Source organism: Ornithorhynchus anatinus, chromosome X2 (assembly GCF_004115215.2).
Source record: "Ornithorhynchus anatinus isolate Pmale09 chromosome X2, mOrnAna1.pri.v4, whole genome shotgun sequence".
Taxonomy (NCBI): domain Eukaryota; kingdom Metazoa; phylum Chordata; class Mammalia; order Monotremata; family Ornithorhynchidae; genus Ornithorhynchus; species Ornithorhynchus anatinus.
The window spans coordinates 24,887,884-24,911,025 of record NC_041750.1 but is presented as its reverse complement, the minus strand read 5'-3'; the positions used below and the strand labels follow the sequence as shown (position 1 = coordinate 24,911,025).

The following is a 23,142-nucleotide window of genomic DNA, read 5'->3' as shown; positions in this document are numbered from 1 at the left end:
TTGGATAGCCCCCAGTGAAGACCTCCCCTTTCCATCCAAGAATTGGACAGGGAGGCTGGACTCGACTAAAATGCTCCACCAATCAGATGGTCTGGGGGGGTGATGGGTTCCTGGATGGGATTGTGGGCTAGGTTACCCCACAGCCCTTGCCCAGGTTGTCTACAGTGCTCACTTTCCTTCTTTTACCAGGTTTAATTTTGTTTCAGTGCCTCAAATGAAAGAGAAGAGGAAAAAAATAGTCTATATATCTCGTGTTACATGGTAAATATCTAGGATTTGGCATGAGGTAGGCCTAGAGAGGAATTTTTTTTTCTTTTCCGTTCCTTGCCTGAACCTTCCTTGAAAGGGCCTGGCCAGTCCCCACGATGAAGACCTGTCTTGCCCTTTGAGAAGTGTTTGATTTACACGATCAATCAGTCCATGGTATTTATTGAGTGCTTACTCTGTGCGGGGCACTGTACTAAGCACTTGGGAGAGTACAGTGCAATCGATTAGCGGACATGTTCCCTGCCCTAACGATCATAGAGAACATTGGTTTTCATAGAGGCTTCAGTTTCAGAATGTTGAAATAGTTTTAATTTCTCTGTAAAAAAGAAATGATGGTCATGGAAATCCTCTCAGGCTAGTTGCGTAATGGTTTTGCATCAGTGTTGAAAGCATCATCCGCTTCCAGGCTCCCCTATGAAACTAGATGACTTTTTTTTTTTTCCCCCACTATAGTATTTGTTAAGAGTTTACTGTGCGCCAGGCACTGTTTGAAGCGCTGGGCTAGGTACAAACTAATCAGTTTGGACACAGTCCATGTCCCACATGGGACTCCCGGCCTTCATCCCCATTTTACAGACGAGGTAACAGGCCAAGATTGGCTAAGTGACTTGCTTAAGGTTACACAGCAGATAGATGGTGGGCCTGGGATTAGAACCTATGTCCTTCTGATTCCCAGGCCCGTGCTCTATCCACTAGGCCCCGCTGCTTCTCGTTGGCTTCCAACCGTGGCTTATCCATCTTCTTGCAGACAGATGTCTTCGGCAATTTCCCCGAACTGTTACGTGATGTTAGACTGATTCTTCAGGCAAACAGATCCAGAAAAACCATCCCAAAATGTGCACTGTTCCCACCCTTCCTCCCCGCAATCGAACGCCCACTTTCGAGCGAGCCCCCAAGCCTCCTCCGACCAGCTCCATCTCGGACATGGAGCTCAGGGGAGACTGGTTCGTGAGTCGATAGGATGGCCTCCAGTTTCACCAGCTCTTGCAAGGCATTTTGGGTCCTGTCTGTAGTCCCTCGTCATGGCTAAGCAGGCAAGTGGCAGAGCCAAGAAAGGAACCCAGGTCTCTCTGACTCCCAGGCCCGGGCAGTTGTCACTAGGCCACGCTGCTTCTCAAGAAATGACTTGAACCCAGTGTGAGGGGGTGGCACAGATCATGTAATTCTAACGTTCATGCCCCCATTTGAGAGATTGTTGAATTCCCCACTTTTGCACGCTAGTAAGCCAGTGGCGAGGTTCTCCAAATCTCTGCTAGTTTTGTGCTTTGTTCATGAGACCAATCACAGCAGGCATTTTCTGAGCCCCCGCACCCGGCTCTTAGCACTGCCCACAGCCTCGAGGCCTACGTTGCGAATTTCCCAGAAGCTCTCTCTCTCGGATCTTCTGGTGAAGCGGTACTAGCTAAGTCTGCGTGTGCCAGTTTTAATTCCGTTCTCACACAGGTGAAGGCAGAGTTAGGCCCCGACTGGATATTAGTGGGAATTGCCTTGTGTGGACGCAGCAGAGATTTTGGATCCAGGTTCCGGTAGTTCTACCTTGAAACCTGCCTCAGGGACATGATTGATAAGGAATTTGGAGTCTTCTGCTTCACATTCAGCCCTGGCTCTCCCACCCCCTCCTCAGAGGGTTGGGGGAGGGAGATGGGAGAGGGCAACCGAGCTCTGCCAGTAACCCTGGACCTATTCATGAGGCAGTCAGGGCCACAGAGTGTGAGGTCAAGGGAAAAATGCCGTGATTGCCAGACCCTCACCTAGTGCTTCCTGTGCTGACTGATGGGGAAAATGTGCTAGAATCAAATGCACCCCCGCGTCCTGATGAGTTGAACCTGATGATTGGGGTTAAGATGCAGGTGGCTTTCTCGAAACGTTTTCGACCCGCCATGACCAACGTTTTCTACTACTAAGTCAGGGTGGTACATACCGACGTTAAAAAGGAACCACATCTTCCCCTCCCCCCGAGATTCTAGCTATCCAGCTTGCTTTTCCGAAACTCTCTGGGTCTCTGAATACCCTATACATCCTCACTTTTGACCCCGGGCGGCATTTTAACATCAGTGGTACAGATGTGTTCTCTGAAATTTTCTTTGATTCAGTCTGATGGCAGCACTTTCATAATGAATTCAAAAGCAACTCCCTCTCTCACTGGTACGCCGTGTAGGAAATAGAGAACAAAAGAGTAGAGTGCTTTTAAATAAATCCCAGCTAATTACACATACAACTCCACTAACAAAATGTGAATATTTTCAGGGCTTTCTTTGCTACTGAGAGCCACCCGTTGGAGAATTAAACTGTTCATAAGAGCAAATTTAGCACCAATTTAAACATACTACAAAGTCCTCGTGTGCGGCCCAAGCGTCTTTTGTAGTCTCGATTGAGGTTTAAAATTCACATTTTATTTCTGGGCTTTCGCCAATGCTGGAATGGCCCCAAGGTTCCAAAATGGAACCTCCAGGTGTTTTACATCTTTGCTGAGATGCACAGCAAGAGGGTCTGATGTGATAAGGTTTGGGTCCCATATTTTCAGGTACTTGTTGGGTTCTTACTATGTGCCAGACACTATCCTGAGCATGGAGATACAAGATAATCGGGTGATACACAGTCCCTGTCCCACTTGGGGCTCACAGTCTAAGTTGGAGGGAGGAGGATGTAATCCTCATTTTACAGATGAGGTAATTGAGGCCCAGAGAAGTTAACTGACTTGCCCAGGGTCACACAACAGAGAAGCTGCAAAGCCAGGGTTAGAACCCAGGTCCTTCTGACTCCCAGGCCCTTGCTACATCCACTAGTCCACCCTGCTTCCCTCCTTTTAGACAAAGGAAAGATTTGGATGTGGGATTCAGCTTGTCACCAATCCTTGTGAAGACATTAAATATAGGAAAAGTTTTGAGAATTTTTCAACCAGTTCAAGAAAAAGTTTTCATCAAAGAAGTAATTCTTCTAACTAAAGACTCAGACAATACATCAAATTGCTTCCTGAAATTATATATAATACTATATATCTTACACATCTACATGTGTCTGTGTACTATAGTATGTGTGTACTGTATGTATAGTATACTTATCTGATACAGACACACACAGTGTATATATAGATGTATAAGTGGTGGAGCCGGGATTAGAACCCAGGTCCTTCTGAAAGTTAAAAGGTGGCAGCTAAAGTGGTAAAAGTAGAGAAGGAGTCAGAGGTTCTAATTCCGGCCCCACCACTTCCCTGCTGTGTGACCTTGGGCAAATCACTTCACTTCTCTGCGCCTCAGTTCCCTCATCTGTAAAATGGGTATTACACACAAGTTCTCCCTTTCCCTTTAAGTGCGAGCCCCATGTAGGACAAGGACTGTGCTAGGTAAACGTTTAACCAATTCAGCCTTGGAAGAGAGTCATCTAACATCCCTGCAGGTTGAGAGAAAATGCCTCCTCGTGTCTTACTGGGGCCAAGGCAGCAGAGACACCTGTTTCCACTTACAAAGGAGAACAGCTGCCTCTTTTAGAAATGGAGGTGGGGGCAAGCACTGATCATCTCTTCACCATCATCCCCACAATTTAGAGTGACATGACTTTCCTTCCAACGTTTTTCCTCCCACTTCTTTTTTTTTTTTTAAAAAAAAAAAAACAAAGCACAAAACAAAAAAAGCAAGTCATCCTTTTCTCCCCAAGTGAAAAGAAGAGACCCAGGACTTGAGGGAATAAGCACTTTGAAATGATGATAGCAGGAAGCATTTCTAACAATTCTGTAATATTGTACTCTCCTAAGAGCTTAGTGCAGTGATCTGCACATAGTAAGCGCTCAATAAATACGATTGATCAATTGTTTGGGAGATACAGTAAATGACTACTCAGCCAAGTGAAGCATTTCCTTTAGTGACCCACGGCCTTCCCAGGGAACATATCGACCTGGAAGAAGGTAAAAGAGCTTGCCAGGACTAAAGCTTGCTCTGCTTGTATTTTGTCTTTCTCTTAGCCAGTTTTCTGAACTCCAAGGCTTATTGCTCCTTAAGATCACTTGGGAATGCGCCATGATTTAAAGTATCATTATCTGTGAGGAATTAGTTCTGCCATTCGGGGTCTTTTCCAAGGCAACAAAACATTTTGTGTGCAGTATGTAGCTTTTCAACTGGGCACATCATTGCTGATTTTTGTCATGTCTCATTTTTGTGTTTGATCTTGACACTAAAAACCCAGAATCACTAAGAGCGGGATCCTCTCTGAGAAGGATTATTGATGGGTGGCTTACTGTTTCTTCCCATCATGGATTGAAGTTGGTGGTGTGTTTTGTGCATGTGGAGTCTGGGGTCAAGTCCTAGCAAAGGAAGGATTCAATCTCGCTACAAGATTTATGCCTTTTACGGCAGATGGAGGAGGTGGTAGGGTAATACTTTACTACTTTATGGTGCCTCTTTGACCTGCTTCAGAAGAAGGCGATTCACATTAAGGAACGACTAGCAAGGTGGACGTGAAATTTCATCCCGCAACACATGCACGTTAAAGCCGTTACATTTTTCTGGGCCTCCTGGTATGAAATATTTCAGGCAAAGAGCTCAAAGCTCCAAAAAGAAGTAGGCCATCGAGAAGAGGTAGAGATTCTTGTCGTCCCGTCACACCGCACAGCAGACCGGTGGCAGAGCCGGGATTAGACCCTGGGTTCGCCGACTCCCACACCTGGGGTCTTTCCAGAATCGGGGAGTCGGATGTGGGGAGAGAAGGGTTTTTCAGATGTGCTGAGGAGTGGCTAGCATTACCAGGGGTGATTTGATTCTGCTGTGTCTGGGGATACTCCTTCGAGATGAGTTTGTTGAGATGGCACGGAGGCCTCCTTTATTGATCGTTGATGTAAATGTCCTGTAGCCGAAGGATGAGGTCATTCTCATCATGTTACTCGAGCCGGTGACCTTGAGGTGGTTTAGATGACTGGGCAGCCTGGGGAATCACTGATAACGAAATGTCCCTGTTTAAAGCCTATCCTCCTCCACGGCAAACTGAAGCTCCTTACCGTCGGCTTTAAAACGCTCGATCAGATCGCCCCCCTCCTGTCTTACCTCACTGATTTCCTACTACAGCCCAGCCCACACATTTCACTCCTCTAACTCCAACCTACTCGCTGTACCTTGTTCTCATCCATCTCTTCACCGACCCCTCGCCCACGTCCTGCCTCTGGCCTGGAACTCCCTCCCCCCTCATTTCTGACGCAGTCATTCTTTCCAGTTTCAAAGCCTTATTAAAATCCCATCTCCTCTGAGAGGCCTTCCCTGACTAACCCCTCATTTCCCTTCTGCATTGCCCTAATACATGGATTAGTAGCCTTTTTCACCCCACCATGAGCCCCACGGCAGTTATGTAAATATCTGTCATTTTAATGCCTGTTTCCCTCCTCTAGACTGTAACTTCCCTGTGGGCAGGGGACATGCCTACCAAATCTGTCAGTCTCCCAAACGCTTAGTACCTTGCTCTGCACACAGTAATTGATTAGTTGATGTGGCTTTTTTGGTAACTGATATTTTGAAAGAAATAACAGCAAGCGCATTTTTATAAGTCTCAGCTGGACGCAATGCTTATTAATAAACCTTCGAGGCCACCTAAACCATGAATGGGTGTTGCGGCAGATTTGAAGAATTCCTTTATCTGAGGTCTGTCCCAGTCTCTCTTCTAGTCCGGTTAGCGGGGATTGTGGAAAAACGCTGCCATTTTGGAGTTCCCAGCCATCATCTGGACCTGGTAGCAAGCTTTGCTCTGAGAAAAAGGTAGTGACCCAGAAAATGGTGAAAAGATGTTTATTATAAGGGAAGAGAGGAAAGGATCGGGGTCAGTCAATCGTATTTGAGTGCTGCCTGTGTGCAGGGCCCTGTATAAAGTGCTTGGGAGAGTACGATATCAGACTGAACCCCCTCCTTTTCCTCTGCTCCTCCTCCCCACCCCATCACCCCGACTCTCTCCTATCTACCTGCCTCCCTGCCTCACGGCACTTGTGTATATTTGTATATATTATTCTATTTATTTTATTAATGTGTATATATCTATAATTCTACTTATGTTAATGCTATTGATGCCTGTTTATTTAGATGCCTGTCTCCCCGCTTCTAGTCTGTGAGCCCATTGTTAGGGATTGTCTCTGTTGCTGAATTGTACTTTCTAAGCACTTAGTACAGTCCTCTGCACTCAGTAGGTGCTCAATAAATACGATTGAATGAATATAACAGACACATTCCCTGCCCACAGTGAGCTTACAGTCTAGAGGGGGAGACAGACATTAATATAAACAAGATTACAGATGTTTACATAAGCGCTGAGGGATGAATAAAGAGTGAGTCAGGGCGACCCAGAAGGGAGTGAGAGAAGAAGAAAGGAGGGCTTAAGGAAGGTGTCTTGGAGAAGATGTGCCTTCAGTAAGACTTTAAAGCAGGGGAGAATCATTGTCCGATAAAAGCAGTGGCTAGAGAATGGCTAGAGCAATGCCAACCACCTGTTAATTCAATGGCAGTCTGTGGAAATAATCTAAAAATTGGTTTAGTGTGTAAAGTCCAAACTGAGGTTCCAGTGTCCAGGAATAGGGCTGGCCTCCACCCTGGGGTTGGAGCAGGGCATCCTGGGTGTTGTGTCCCATTGCTCAGAGGCTTCTCTGTGCAGAATATGTTTCCCTGGAGGGGGGCCAGTTGCCATGAAAATGACGTAAATTGAACTACGCCGCTTCCTGCAAGAGCGGGAGTTGGAGGTGCTGCCCAGTTCTGCTCTCCCTTACCAATCGGTGTCACCCCGAAGGCCTAACCGTGGTGTTCTTTCCCAGCCCTGACCAATTAGGGCTTCTCCAGCGGCCCCCATCCCACCCCTCAAAAATCAACTTTTCAAATTTCTAAACCTTGCCGCTATGAAGACTTTTCAAAGCTCTAATTTCCTCTTCCAAATATCTCCATCCATCTGTCACCACCGAGTACTTCTGCTTCTATGGCAAGGCACGGTGGATTCCTTTTTTTGGATCCAGACCTGAAGAGTTGGAGTTATACTCTTCCGAGGGCTTAGTACGGTGTTCTGCACAGAGTAAATGCTCAATAAATACAATGGATGGACCGACTTTTATCTTTTCCCAAATCTCACTTCAGCCCCCAGGACTCCTGCCCAACTTCCCCTTCCCACAGAAATGACCGCCCTCTCCTCCCAACTACTCTCCACCCACAGTTCTCTACTTTTGAGTTTTCCTTCCATTGTTCATATTCCTCAAGCTCTTTCCTGCTGGAAATTGTCAAATCAAGAAGGCCGTCATCTTCAGTGCCCACATTTCTGCCTGCAGCTACCCATAGATTTTTAAAAAAAAACACACAAAAAAACACCCCCGAGATTGAAAATCCTGCCTAGTTTCCAAGAATCTGCCTCCCCTGATTATCTGTGGTTCGTGTTACAGTATGTTACAGTAATGATTCCGCTGGAGTAGAGGCAAGAACCCTTGCATTTCTCCTAAGCTACGCCCACTCAGACCAAAACATATTTTTATTAAGATTCCATGTTTTTTACTCATGCTGGCTCCATCCCCAACCGGAAACTAGGCTGAAGAGCCATTTCTAGAGTCTCTAAAGGTTTCAATTGCCACAATTCCTACCCTGTTCACTAAGGATTGAGAAGGAGATACACAAACCCTTAAAAAAAAAAAAAAAAAAAGGAAATCTTTTCCCTAATATGCTTGAGCTTTTCTGTGCAGCATAGTCTAGTGGAAAGAGCATGGCCCTGGGAGTTAGAGGACCAGGCTGCTAATCCTGGCTCTACCACTTGTCTTCTCTGTGACCTTGGGCAAGTCCAGTTAATTTCTCTGTGCCTCAGTTACCTTATCTGAAAAACAGAGATTTAGATTGTGAGCCCCACGTGGGACATGGACAACATCCAACCGAATTAACTTGAATCTACCCCAGTGCTTAGGACGGTGTTTGGCAACATAGGAAGTGCTAAACAAATGCCATCATCATCATTATTATTATTACCCACTAGATCCAGGACAAGGTACGGCCATTGGACTCTAGACTCCAGATCTGTGTTTCTGAGTTCTGTTTGGAAAGGGTCACTGTAGGCATTAGGTGCTTCCAATCAATCAGTCGTATTTATTTAGCACTTACTGTGTGCAGAGCACTGAACTAAGCCCTTGGAAGAGTACACTATAGCAGTGAAACCAAGTTGGCAGCATATTCCCTGCCCTCAACGAGCTTCCAAGAATAAAGCTAGATGGATTGCAAGCAAGATGTGCAATCAGTGATATACACTGAGTGCTTACTGTGTGTAAAGCACTGTACTAAGCACTTGGTTCTTAACTGTGGGCCTGTAGACTTGTTCTCGTTTGCCGGGTTGTCTCAAAGTTATTTCCCTTTTTTTCTCTCTCTTGCAGTTTTCCGAAGAAGCGAACGTTTCTTCTTGGTGAGGCGAAGTTGCAGTACGATCGCCATAAGGTCAGTGAGCATTAGAATCGGCATCTATTTTATCCACTTGGGTTGTTTTCTTGGTCCACTGCCTCGACTGATCACGGTGGGAAACGCTAGCATCTCTCTAGTTCTTTTTTCACCTGGCCTTCAGCAACTTGAACCTTGCTTCGACCTGGGCGATTCTCCATCCTTCATCGGAAATAGTTTTTGTTGTTTGTTTTTCTCCGCTGCCCTCCGCTCCTCCTTATGTTGGTATCATGGTGCCACCGCATTCAGTCAATCCATTCATTCGATTGTGTTTATTGAACGCGTACTGCGTGCAAAGTACTGTATTAAGGACTTGGGAGAGTACAGTATAACAACAAGGAGCAGCGTGACTGCTGGTGTAGCCGGTCAAATCAGTGCTATTTATTGACCCTCTGTTGGGTGTAGAACATGCTACTGTTTGGGAGAGCACTGAGTGCAAGCAGAGAGGCAGAGAACATTCTCACACCATTCCCGTGGATTCAGTCAATCGTATTTATTGGGCGCGTACTGTGTGCAGCGCTCTGTAGTAAGCGCTTGGGAGAACCAATTATAAAAGACACATTCCCTGCCCACAGTGAGTTTACAGTCTAGAGTGGGAGTGACTCTTGGTGCCATTGGGTCAGTACAGTTTCAGCCTCAGAGGCTGGAGAAGTTTGCAACTACTTGGGAAGCAGTTTGGTCTAGTGGATAAAGCCTGGGCCTGACATCCAGATGACCTGAGTTCTAATTCCAGCTTTTCCATTTGCCTGCTGCGTGTCCTTGGCAAGTCACATAACTTCTCTTGGCCTCAATTTACTAAGCACTGGAGTGGATACAAAATAATTCATTCAGTCATATTTATTAAGTGCTGACTGTGTGCAGAGCACTGTACTATGGTTGAACACAGTTCATGTCCCACGTAGGGCTCACAGTCTTAATCCCCATTTTACAGATGAGGTAACCGAGGCACAGAGAAGTTAAGTGGCTTGCCCACAGTCACACAGCTGACAAGTGGCAGAGCCGGGCTTCGAACCCATGACCTCAGACTCCCAAGCCCGGGCTCTTTCCACTGAGCCACGCTGCTTCTCTAGTGGTTCTGAGCACTGTAAATCCCAGGGGCAACAAGCCTCAACTCTCCTCCCACTCCCACACTCTGGTAAGACTCTTCTGTTCCTTTTGACAGCAGATTCCATCATGCACATGTCCATAAAGGCCTAGGGTTTACTATTTTTCTTGGTAAGTGGTTGACTATTTCTCTTAGCAGATATTCGTACACTATTTTAGTTAAGGTAGCTTCTAGGGGGCTTTCATTCCTAACCAGCATTCATTCGTAGCAGTTACGTACATATCTGTAATGTATATTAATGTCTGTCTCCCCCTTTAGACTAGAAGCGTGATGTGGGCAAGAAACATGTCTGTTTATTATATTGAACTCTCCCAAGCACTTAGTACAGTGCTTTGCACCCAGTAAGCGCTCGATGAATAAGACTGAATGAATGAACCCCACATTAAGACAAACTCATAGTTCCATATGTCTGCCTCGATCTGTGCCCTACACACGACTTCAACCGTATCACGACCACAAGACTGTAAACTTCATGGGGGGCAGGGATCAGATCTGCCTTTTCTGTTGGACTTTCCCAATCATTGAGTTCAGTGTTCTGTGCTCAATAAACATTCAATGATGATTGATTTCTTCTAACATCGCGTTGCATTCTACCTGGATGAGTGTATGCCGTTGGGAGAATGTCCCCTGATCCCTTAGCGAAGCTCTAACCAGATGCGTAATGGAAAGAGCTCTGTGGAGAAACTGTAATCCCCATTAATAATATTGTAATGGCTACTGGGAGCCCCACTGGCCTCAGTGTACCGTACTAAGCTCTTGGGACTATGCAAGGTGCCCACAAGGGCCTTGCAGTCTTGAAACTGGGATACATTCCACTATCAGGTTCCACCCAGAAAAGATTTCCCAGTGAGAAAAATTCCCCCTTCGCTCCTGTGAAGTATCTGGGAGCGGGGTCTGATGGCAGAGTCTAGGTTCCAAATAATAGGGATCTCATTTCCTCTGGCTTTGTTCCTGGTGGTAGAAAAAGCCCTCAAACAGGAAGAGAGATGGATGTAAAACGATTGTTCCCTCGTGTGGTTCTGTTGACATTTTAATGTTTAAATTGACTGTTATTTCTGAATGTAATCTCTCTCTCTCTGCACCTTCTAAAGAGACCTGTTCTCTTCCGCGTTGGCTGAAATCAGTTTGATCCAGGTCACAAGTGTGATTCAAAATGAGACAATACTATTTCAGCGATAATGGCAGCAACATTACCTTCCTGAAGTCCCCGGCCACAAGATTTTCAGCCGTAAGAATCTTTCAGACTAGGCTTTGTATCAGATTCAAAAGGCTCTTAGACTTAATTTTATTTTTCTTGCCTTTCACCATTTGATTGGGGAAATGTCCTACTTTTCAAGGCTCTTTCTCTTCATTTCTCACTCCGAGCGCTAGCGTATCAACTGGAGAGGCACAACATCTTAGCTCCGGGCTGGGGAGAATGGATGTCTAGAAGACAGGTGTTGGTAATTTAGAAAAATGTGGGCTAGGCTGAAAAGAAATCAAGCTGCAGGCCAGTAGGAACGTTAGCCAATTTCTGCTTATGAGTAGTAAGCGGGGATAACGAGAAGCAACGTGGCCTAGTGGATAGCGCTTGGGCCTGGAGGGTAGGAAGGTGGTGGGTTCTAATCCCGGCTCTGCCACTCGTCTGCTGTGTGACCTCGGGCAAGTCACTTCACTTCTCTGCGTCTCAACTCCCTCATCTGTAAAATGGGGATTAAGACTGCGAACCCCATGTGGGACAGAGACTGGGTCCAACCCGACGGCTGTTTGTCTTCCCCGGCACTTTAGAAGGGTGCCTGGCACAGAGTAAGTGTTTAACAATTACCATGAACAAAATAATATAAATACCATTAATCGACCAGAGCCTGGGTCATCTCCCTGCCATCCAGCCTGCCCCAGAGGGAAGAAGCAGAGAGCAGCTGGATAAGGCTGCTTTAATCAGTCAGGACATTATTCCCTTGGTCATAGCAGAGGTCCAAAGAAGCCATCTCTAAGGCAGCGGGACATGTATTCTCGGAGTGGAAGCAAGGTGTGCTTTTCTGATAAATTAGACTCAGTGCACCCCTTCCTTTTTTTTTTTTTTTTAAACTTAGTGAAATCATCCAGATGTATCCAGTCAGTTTCCTTGAAAAACCAAAGGAGAAGATGCTATCAATCAATCATATTGTGTGCACAGCACTGTACTGAATGCTGGGGAGAGTATAATATAATAGCATTAGGAAGCATGCTATGTTTTCTGGAAGATGTTTTCATAAGAACCCAGAAGCCAACCTAAGTGTAGGCCTTTCCTAAGTGCTTAGCACAATACTCAACGCCCAGGAAGCGCTCAAATAGCGCTGATGAATGGCGACAGCGTTACTCTATGTGGGTCTCTATTTGCTGAAATCCCAAGTGGAGTTTCCCAATAGTATTGAGAGGCTTAAAAAACAAAAAACTGTTGATATGGATAATCTTTTGATGTACTTTTCCTGGAAACTGCAGCAGGAAAAGGTTTAGCGTAAGCCAGCCAAAGAATCTTGGATCTTTTGATCACTTTCCATTAGCATTACCCAGTAATCTGTGTCCTTTTAGTTTTTGTTGGAAAGGAAGTTCTCTGTTTAATGAAGATAAACATATTGGTTGACATTGAATATGTCTCCTCAAGTCAGGGAGTGAAAGGCTTCGGGTTCACAAATACCGTACAAAGAACAACAAACTACTGAATGACTGAGCCTTCTCCCCACCATCGAGCATACCCCGATACGTTCGCTTCTCCCCACCTCCCAGGAGTGCAGAAGAGGTGGTCGGAGTTCAGGAAGGGGCTGTCAGCCTCAGTTGCTTGCAGGGGTGGGGTCGAAAGAAAGAGAGAGAGCTTTATTCTCTTGCTGTTGATGGAATTACTCTAGGATGGAGGGAGAAGGCAGGTGGGGGTGATTAGAGGAAAAGGCAAGAAGGGACTCATGTCTAGCTACCATAAAGAGAAGTTACTAGAAGGAAATGACACGTCAAAATTCCCCACCCCACACCTGGAATTTTTTGGCCACAGCTTCAGCCTATTTCGTTCTCTTAGAAATCGGGCATGTGTTTCAAATGAAAATGAGTAGAAAGTCCAAATGCTATTCCATTCAGTATAATTCAGGCCATGTTTCCCCAGCCAAAGTGAAGTCAGTCACCGGTATTTATTGAGCGGTGTGGGGGTGGATGATTGAGGCAATTTGGATGGAAAGAGAGCTTTTCTTTGGGTTATTAGTGTGCCGAATTGCTCTAAAACCAAAACACCCGAGATTAAAACCAAAAAAAAGCAACCTTCCTAATCGTTTGCTTCAGGATGGAAAAATCATTTTGCGATGGCAAGAGGGGAGACCACTCCCAGACACACAGTGGGAGAATAAGGGTGAAAGCTAAACCAGACCCTGATGCTGACACTCAGATGCGTAACCAAACTGCAGTACATGCACAGATGACCGGAAAGGCACAGGCAGATTTCCTTAAATTCGCGGGTGGAGTCCTATAACCTTTCAAGTTTCCTGGGGCCTGAGCGTGGGAACTTAATATTCTCCACGTGGAGAGGCTTTCAGAGGGTGACTCAGCAGAGAGCAAGAGGAAGAAGCCTCAGGCCCCTCTCCTGGTTGAGAACGCTCTGCCCAACTTGTCGACCGGATCTCATGTCCAGAGACTTCTGGAAAATAGTCCTCCCAGGCACCAGGTACTAAAAGGCTAAGATTCCCACTTCCCCTCCGGTCCCCGTGCTCTCAGTTCCTCCTCTCCCGGGTAACCGAACATTTCCACAATCCCACAATCATGTGCTAACACTGAACCTTGCGTTATCCATCAGTCGTATTTACTGAATGCATACTATGTGCAGAACACTCTACCAAGTCTTTGGGAGGGTGAAATACAACATAAATAGCAGGCACGTTCCCTGCCCGTAATGAGCTTACAGTCTAGAGCAAAACTGGTATAAAGTGAGATAAATCCTCCTAGTATTCCCACAGTGGGGTAGGTTGGAAATGCTTTGCCCCTCCATATACCCGTTCACATCATTCTTGGCCCCAAGGTTCTGTTTACAGGTTCTGGTCAGGGTGGTGAGGCTTTCATTTTAGGCATACAAAGCTATAACAGATACAGCCCATCAGGATGACATCCTTTTAAAAAAAATAAATGTACAACTGAGTAAATTTATAAACAAAAGTTCTGAGGATAGGTATAATCATGCAAGTGCTATATCAGAGAAGAAACATGGCCAAGTGGCTAGAGCACGGGCCTTGGAGTCAGAAGGACCTGGGTTCTAATTCCAGCTCCGCCACTTGTCTGCTTTATGACCTGGGGCAAGTCACTTCATGTCTGTCTGCCTCAGTTCTCTCATCTGTAAAATAGGGATTCAGACTGTGAGCCCCCTATGGGACTGTCCAGCCCGATGTGTTCGTAGCCACTCCAGCGCTTAGTACAGTGCCTGGCACATAGGAAGCTCTTAATGAATGCCGCAATTATTTTTATCATCATCATTAAGGACCCTAAGACTGAGACAGAACTTAGAGAGGATAGCAGCATCACACTTGGACGCTGCAAACACTTCTTCCTGTCCTTTTGCCCACTTGAGGATTGTTCTACCTAGAACAAACTCGTGTATCACGGAGGACACATTCTAATCCTCATTTTGCTACGAGTCTGCAGCGTGACCTTGGGCAAGTTACTTTACTTCTCTGTGCCTCAGTTAAAATGGGGATTACTACTGTGAGCCCCATCTGGGACATGGACTGTGTCCAAACTGAGCTTATCCCTACATTAGTACAGTGCCTGCCACATAGTAAGTACTTAACAAGTATCATGTCAAATGATGATGATTTTTCCAGTCCTTCAGTCAGTTTATTCAGGGACTACTCTGTACAGATCACTATACTTTGGAGAGAACAATCCAAATTAGTAGACAGGCTTTGGCCCTCAGCTCGACAGTACACCGGAGAAGACAGATAATTAAATAAGTTAAAGATTGCATTTTATTCTGAAGGTTGTGATTTGTCCTAATCGTGTTACAAAACCCCAGGTTCTAGGAGAACTGACTGCACGTAGAAGTATATAATTTTTTAAAAAGGAGGAATGTTTTTCTGCCAACAGCCTTTTGGCACCCTGATCGGAATCTGTTTGAATGTCCAGAAACAAATGGACCGAGACAAACCACTTAGATTCCCCCTGGCAGGTTTGCGTTGTTGATTTGAAGCTGTGTAAAAACTATTGCCTTCAAGCAGCAGATCCTCCCCTACCTGCCCAAGAGCTGTTGGGAAGGTAAAAGGGAAAGCATTCTTTTTTATGGTATTTGTCAAGCATTTACTACTTGCAGGACGCTGTATTAAGCGCTGGGGTAGAGTGAAGCTAATCAGGTTGGATACAGTCCGTGTCCCATGAGGAGCTTACAGTCTTAATCCCCATTTTTAAAGATGAGGTAATTGAGAAGCAAAGTGAAGCGACTTGCCCAAGGTCATGCAGTAGACAAGTGGCGGAGCCTGGATTAGAACCCAGGTCCTCTGACTCCCCAGCTCATGCGCCACTTTTCATTTCAGAATTTCATTTCGGCATTTCAGCTTGTGTAAGGACTGAATTCCACTCGCCGAGCCTGCAAATACAAAGACTCTGCTCTATCAGCAAATCTAGCCTAGGGTTACGTTTATGTTCACGTTAAATCTTTGCATTATTGCAAGGGAGGGGGCGGGAAGGGTACATCAGAAGCCGTCTGATTTATTTTACAATCCACTTGGATAGATTGCCAATCCACTTACCCTTGCATAAAACACATGCTGGTTCTTCCTCTCATTAACCCTTGGCGGAAAGGGCAGCGTGAGCCTGAGCATTGAATGTCCCGGCCTGGTTGGCCCGAGGACGTAGGAAGCATGCGATGGGGTGGCGGGAAAGGGGGGGTGCTTGCTGGATTCCCCATCGTGACCCCAAGGTTTGGATTGTTGATCTATGTCCTGTCCCCTTCCAAGCTGGCGTCCCAGTTTGGACCCTCCTAGAAACCCAGTCACGTGATCTTCATTTAAATCATTCAATCGTATTTATTGAGCGCTTACTGTGTGCAGAGTACTGTACTGAGCACTTGAGAGAGTACAATATAACAAGAAACACATTCCCTGCCCAGGACGAGCTTTCCATTAGACTCTGCTGCTTCCCATAATCAGTGGTACTTTTTGCATGTTTACTTTGTGCCGAGGACCCTACTGTGCACCTGGGAGAATACAACAGAGTGGGTAGGCACGTTCCCTGGCCCCGGAGAGCTTATAATCTAAGAGAGGGAGCCCAAACCAGAGCCCAGGTGGGGTAAAATCTGGTGTGTTGCGCTCTTCACTCCTCCCTCTGTCCCTCCCCGTCCTCCCAAGCACACTTGCTGCCCTCTGGCTGAGTACCAGGTAGGAGTCTCTCATTTCTCCCTTCATTCTCCAACAGATATTCTCGCCCAACATATCTCACCGTCTCTGGTTAGACTGGAAGGGTTCCAGAAACTCCAAAGGAGGTGGGATTCCCAGGAGACAAGTGAAACCCAAAGGGGTCTGGAAAGACCTCACTTGGATGTCTTCCTCTCCTGCCTTTCCTCACCTTTTTCTAGAGACGTTAAGCTGTAGCCAAGACGCCTGAGCTGAAAGACCCGTTAAGCGCTTACTATGCACCGGGCACTGTACTGAGCACTGGGGTAGATATAAGCAAATTGGGTTGGACGCAGCCTCTGTCCCACGTGGGGCTCACAGTCTCAATCCCCGTTTTACAGATGAGGTCAACTGAGGCGCAGAGAAAGAAAGTGACTTGCCCAAGGTCACACAGCAGACAAGTGGCGAGGCTGGGATTTGAACCCATGACCTTCTGACTCCCGGGCCCGTGCACTGTCCACCATGCTGCTTCTATAGTCTAGTCTATAGTTTGTAGTCTAAGATGGGCATAGACTCCTAACATTATCCTGTCTGTGCAAGACAGAGGGACTTAAGAAGTGCCCACGATGAGAATTCCCTCGGGGGCTAGTTTTCGCCATGTAAAATTGGTCTGCGATAATGACTTTGGTCTATTAATGTTTTTGAGCCATTGAGTTTTGTAATTTGATGGCTTAGACTAGGTTGACACTGTCACCCTTGGCTAGGAATTGAGCCTTAGGAAGGGAAATGATTTTATCTTTTCACAAATTGCCTAAAACTAGACACCAGAAAAGCTTAGTGAGTTTATGGACAGAATCCAGATGCCCACTGTTTTTCAATTTGTTTTAATGTGGCAGTATATACAACATATATACATATTCAAACAAAGATAAAGGATATCATTATTTTTAGCCCATTACCAAGAAAACCACATTTTCTCTTAAATGCCTTGATAGAAAGTAATTTGAACAGGATTTCTACGCAAATCATTTTCAAGAGATTGGCTGTCAAGGGTATTTTTAAAAAGTAGCACTTTCCTAAGAACCAATGAAACTTTGCAAATTTAGATTTATTCTGAGCCTGAAATGTGGTTGAAGATGTCAATTTTTAAACGGCACTTTGAGAAGTCGTTAGCTTAAAAGTGTAGCAATTCAATGCACACAGGGAATGATTTTGAAGTGTAAAGTCTTGAAACACTAGAAAGAAAGTTGACAGATTCCCTACAATCCGGAGAAAGGAAACTACTCAACTCCCACTTCTGAAAAAGTTTCTCGGCTCCCGACTCTCTCTGCTGGCCTCAAACCTCCAGCAGAAACCTTCAACCACTCTGCCTGTAAAAGGACTGAATCCCGTGGTAAAGACCAGGCCTGGAAGCCTCTCCGTTTCACCGTAATTTCCAGAAAGCCTCTTGGCAGTTCTTTACTCTTGGGCACGTGCTGGGTACGTTCATAGCTACCAGTTCCTGTCGGGGTGTGCGGATGGGGTCGGCGTGTTGTTAACCAGGCCTGCTCTGGGAAGAGACCACTTCCCTTCCGTTCTTTCTTAGTTATGGGATTTATCAAGTGGTTCTCTCGTGGCAAGCGCTGTGATAAATGCTGAGGTGGACCCAAATGTAGCAAGGTCAGACCCGTTGCCCGGGCTGATTTGCTAACAATAATGAATGGGGTATTTAAGTGCTTACTATGTGCCAAGCCCTCTTCTCCCATCATTTCCTCCCCCCTTTATCCTCCCCTTTCTCTCCTTAGATTCCTCTCTCTTCCTCTCTGTCTCTCCTTCCCCCTCTCCGTCCCCTTCGGTTCCTCCTTCCTCAAACTGATGGAATGGATTACTTATGGTGGTCCCTGATTTTGTGTGGGTGCTCTTCCAGTTTGGTTTGGTCCTCGCGATCAATACTATTCTGGGTCAATATCCTGTACATTAGCAATGATATTTTTGGGTAAGGGATATCTTTGTCAGAGAAATAGGCCAGCTGACCCATTTGATTTTAGCCACCCCCACCCCCCAAAAAATAAAAGGCCTGGAACCTCTTTAAAAATTACTGACCAAATTGTCGGCCTTCCCTTGACTAAAGCAGCCTTTTATCTCCAGGCTGTTCACGGTCAGGCTTTTTCCGCTGATTGGTCAGTGTTAATAATAATAATGTTGGTATTTGTTAAGCGCTTACTATGTGCAGAGCACTGTTCTAAGCGCTGGGGTAGATGCAGGGTAATCAGGTTGTCCCACGTGAGGCTCCCAGTTAATCCCCATTTTACAGATGAGAGGAACTTAGGCACAGAGAAGTGAAGTGACTTGCTCACAGTCACACAGCTGACAAGTGGCAGAGCCGGGATTCGAACTCATGACCTCCGACTCCCAAGCCCGGGCTCTTTCCAGTGTTGCCGTGGGGATTACCAAAAGGATAGGGAGCTGGTGGCTTCTTCAGTTGGTCAGTCGTATTTATTGAGAGCTTACCGTGTGCAGAGCACTGTACTGAGCGCTTGGGAGAGTACAGTGTAACAGTGCGACAGACACATTCCCTGCCCACGGCAAGCTTAAAGTCTAGAGGGGGAGATGGACATTGATATAAATAAATTAAAGATATGGACGTATGCGCTGTGGGGTTAGAAGGGAGGAATGACTAAAGGGAGCAAGTCAGTGCAACACAGAAGGGAGAAGGAGAAAGTCCTCCAGCTCCTGAGAACTTATCTCCCACCACATCCACCAAATGCAGCTGTGCTGCTATCATGATATTAGTAATAATGATATTTGTTAAGTCCTTCCTCTTTGCCAAGGCACTGTGCTGAACAGTGGGACAGATAGGAGATAATCAGATTAGACACAGTCCTTAGCCCTCATGTGACTAAGTCTAGAGGGGAGGGAGAACAGTAATTCCACATTTTACATGTGAGGAAGGTGTCACGAAAAGTTGAGAGACCAAGGTCACCCAACAGAGAAGCATAGTGGCCTAGTGGATAGACCACAGGCCTGGGAGTCAGCGGGACCTGGGTTCTGATCCGAGCTCCATCAGTTGTCTGCTGCGTGACCCTGGGCAAGTCACTTAACTTTCCTGTGCCTCAGTTAACTCATCTGTAAAAGGGGGATTAAGACTGTGAGCCCCATGTGGGGACGGGGACTGTGTCCAGCCTGATTTGCTCGTATCCACCCAAGCGTTTAGTTCAGTGCCTGGCCCGTAGTAAGCGCTTAACAAATGCCACAGTTATTATTGATGTTATTAGAAAAATGGCAGAGCTGGAATTAGAACCAAAGTCCTCTGAGTCCCAGCCCTCTGCTCTTTCCCCCGGACCACACTTCCCTACAGGGCTCTGTGGCTTCTCCCTACTTTACAAGCAAGGAAACAGACACAGAGAGGTTAAGCAACTTTCTCAAGGTGACCCTGCAGGCTGGAAGCGCGGCTCCCGCTACCCGGACACAACTAGACCACACTACGTCCAGAGTGATCCATCCCTACCAAAGTCTCTGGGATGTATGTGTACTTACTCTTCTGAGTCCCCCCGGGTTTTAGAACATGGGATCCTTGAAATTTAGTCGAAACCCAGTCCTTCGCTGTTACCCAGGCCACTTGCACACAACATGCACACACACACTTTCTCTCTCTCTAAGCTTGGATCTCTCTACAGCTTATGGGAGCAAATTAGGAAAATCCCTCTAAGTCAAAAACATGCCGTTTCCCCCGACCAAGAGGAAAACCTATCCGCTAGATTGAAAAATCTCGCTTGTGAGCAGCAAGATTCATGTGAAAGCATTCGATACCTTTACTCGAAGAGTTTAAAGTGGTTTAATTGAATTTCTAACGTACAGCATGCCTTCGAAGGCTTTCTGATTGATCTCTCGGCTAGGAGACTCGTCGCCGATGTGGAAAGTGGCTGGATTCATCATCCTTTTCTCTTTCCGGCTGGGGTCAGCAGAAATGTGAATCTTTGTTCTTATCAGCGTTATTATTATTATTATTATTATAGCAGAAGACCTCTAAGAGAAGAATGCTGAGATCTATATTAAAAATAGCGTTTTATGTCCTCCCACGCGGTCTACTTGAGTGCACTGAATGCCTTTTATAAATGCAGACTTTCTACCTGGCTAGATAAAAGAAGCTGTCACTTCATTTCCATAACCAAGTCATTCCCAGGAGAATTTCATTGTTTTAGCAATAGAATTTTTCTAAAAGGCCTCTTATTTTGCCTGAAAAAGGTAACAAAAATGAACTTTTGAGAGCTTATTCTTCAAAACAATTAAGGAGAGAATGATTCTCACTTTTGACAGGCTGAGGAGAATCCCCTGAGCTGTGCTAATGAGGCTACTCCCCAAATCCGGAAGGTTGGTTAGGGCGGCCGGGGAGAGAGAAGAGAGAATCAAAGATCCTTTCCTGCTCGCAGACCCCAAAAGATGCTCTTCCCCGTCATATCCTGTGGCTGGCTAGCAAGCAGTTCCTACGCAATAGAACAACCAGGCAGAGTTCATGTTACCGCTTTAAAAAGAAAGCAAAGGCAGATTTTAGAAGGAACACCGGGTAGAGACTTTGGGAATAGCCAACGGCTCATTGGGACTGGTTAATCAATTAGTCAGTGTTATTTATTGAGCACTTACTATTTGCAGAGCACTGTACTAAACGATTGGGAGAGCGCAATAAAACAGAATTAGCAGACGCGTTCTCTGCCCATAATGGGTGCAGCCTCATAAACAACACACTGACTTGTGTGACCACATCTTCGTATTTGTTTATTCCCAGGACTAGTAGTGGAGCATAAATTTTTTTTTATTTTGATTTCATTGCTAGTAAGTTGAGTGTCTCACCCCTTAGTGGGTAAGCTACATGTGGGCGTTACATGTGGGCAGGGAATGTATCTTCTGCTTTTGTTGCGTTTTCTCGAGTGCTTAGGACAGTGTGCTACACTCGCCAGCTGCCCGAGCGCTTAGTAAAGTGCTTTGCTCACTGTAAGCTCTCAATAAATACGAGTTGAATGAATGAATGCCCAATAAACTGCCAATCCACCTGTCGTCTCTAAACCTAAATCGAGTTGGCTTTGTGGGGTCAGGAGAGTATTCAGGCAAAGCTAGCTTCCATTTTGCTTTGACCCTTTGAAATCACCCCACACTTGGGTTTCCACTAGAGGTATTTATCGAACACTTACTATGATCATTATGATTACTCTCCCAAGCACTTAGGACATTTGTCTTGCACACAGTAAGAGCTTAATAGCATAATTATGTGCCAAGCACTGCCCTCAGCACTGAGCTAGATTCTGGATAACGATTCCTGTCCCAGTTGGGGCTCACAGTCTAATTAGGAGGGAGAACAGGTGTTTCATTCCCATTTCATAGAATAGGAAACCGAGACACAGAGCAGTTAAGGGACTTGCCCTGTGTCACAAAGGAGACAAGTGGAGGAGCTGGCTTTAGAACCCAGGTCCTCTGACTCCTCCCACGCCCGTGTTCTTTTCACGAGGTCAGTGGAGTTGGAAGATATGATCCCCGCTCACAAGAGACATAAGCCTCTAATACTGGATGTAGGAAGTTTGAACCCATTGTGTGCAGGTGGCAAGTCGCTACTTTTTTTTTTTTTTCCTTTTTAAGGAGCAGAAAGGCATAGTGGATAGGGCACGAGCCTAGGAGTCAGAAGGTCATGGGTTCTAATTCCACTCTGCCACTTGTCTACTGTGTGACCTTGAGCAAGTCCCTTCATTCCTCTATGCCTCAGTTCCCTCATCTGTAAAATGGAGATTGAGACTGTGAGCCCTATGTGGGACAGGGACCGTCCAACTCAGGGCTTAATACAGAGCCTGACACTTAGTAAGCACTTAACAAACACCACAAGTATTATTATTACTATTTTTCTGCTTCCTTTTTCCCTCTTACTTAGACTGAGAGTCCCAGGAGGGACAGGGCCTGTGTCTGATCTGATTATCTTGCCCCTATCCCAGTGCTTGACACATAGTAAGCACTTAACCATTGGGAAGCAGAGTGGTGTAGTGGAGAAAGCATGGATCTGGAAGCTAGAGGAACTGGGTTTTAATCCCAGCTCTGTCACTTGACTGCTGTAGGGCCTGGGGCAAGTCATTTGCCTTCTTTGTGCCTCAGTTTCCTCAACTGCAAAATGGGGATTTGATATCTGTTCTCCCTCTTACTTAGCCTTTGAGCTCCCATGTGGGGCAGGGACTGTATCCAGCCTGATTAACTTGTATCTACCCAGTGCCTAGAACAGTGTTTGACAAAGTAAGTGCCTAACAAATACCACAAAAATAAAAAACCAAAACGTGATTATGCCTTCCAAAGCAGTACTTCCAAGGCAGTACACTCTACTAAGCACTTGGAAAGCACAACTGAAACAAGAGTCAATCCATCACTGGTACTTATTGAGTACCTAATTCCTGGCCAAAGCAACATACTATTTCCTTTAAGCTCATCCTCTAGACAGTAAGTTCGTTGCGGGCAGGGAATGTGCTCATTGTTTTATTGTACTCTTCCCAGCACTTAGTACAGTGCTTTCCACACAGTAAGCGCTCAGTAGATACGATTGACTGACTGACTTCCTGCGTGCATAGCACTGTACTAAGCGGTTGGGAAAGTACAGTACGGCAGAGTTGGTGGGTGTGATCTCTGCCTCCTAAGAGCTTACAGTCTGCAGAGGGAGAGAGATGTTAAGAAGCAAGTTCTCTGCCCACAAGGAGCTTAGAATATTTCAAGGAAATTATCTGATAGCAAAAAAAATATAACGTGCAAGTCAGAATAGCTGAAACCCAGATTCCTATTATCAGTAAAGTCAGAGGCCCCTCGGGTTCTCCAGGTAACGTCTGATCACAGCGGGAACATCAAAGACGCTGCAGTTCCGACACAGGAACCAGGATTGTCTACTCTTGTACGGGGACATATCTCTCTCTCTCTCTCCCCCTCCCTCCCTCTCCCTGGATACTCAGATTTTGCGCCAAAGATAATTAGTCATGACCCTATTTTTATACCTTAAAGAGACACTTAGATCTTCCTCATTATAATTATTACTTTCAGGTTT

The 23,142-nt window shown here is 45.8% G+C and overlaps 1 protein-coding gene across 8 annotated transcripts in view; it reads left to right on the top strand.

The window, feature by feature from the left end:
* The window catches only part of ATXN1 (ataxin 1), a 282,751-nt gene that overhangs the window by 151,651 nt on the left and 107,958 nt on the right, over nucleotides 1-23,142 (top strand). For 7 of the 8 annotated variants that reach the window (XR_005659564.1, XM_039910468.1, XM_029052530.2 and 4 more), the window contains one exon: nucleotides 8,624-8,684. The gene's annotated coding sequence lies outside the window, so the exon portion shown is untranslated. Of the gene's footprint in view, nucleotides 1-5,736; nucleotides 6,003-8,623; nucleotides 8,685-23,142 lie in introns of those variants that run through there. The other variant, XM_039910470.1, reaches the window with a different exon arrangement.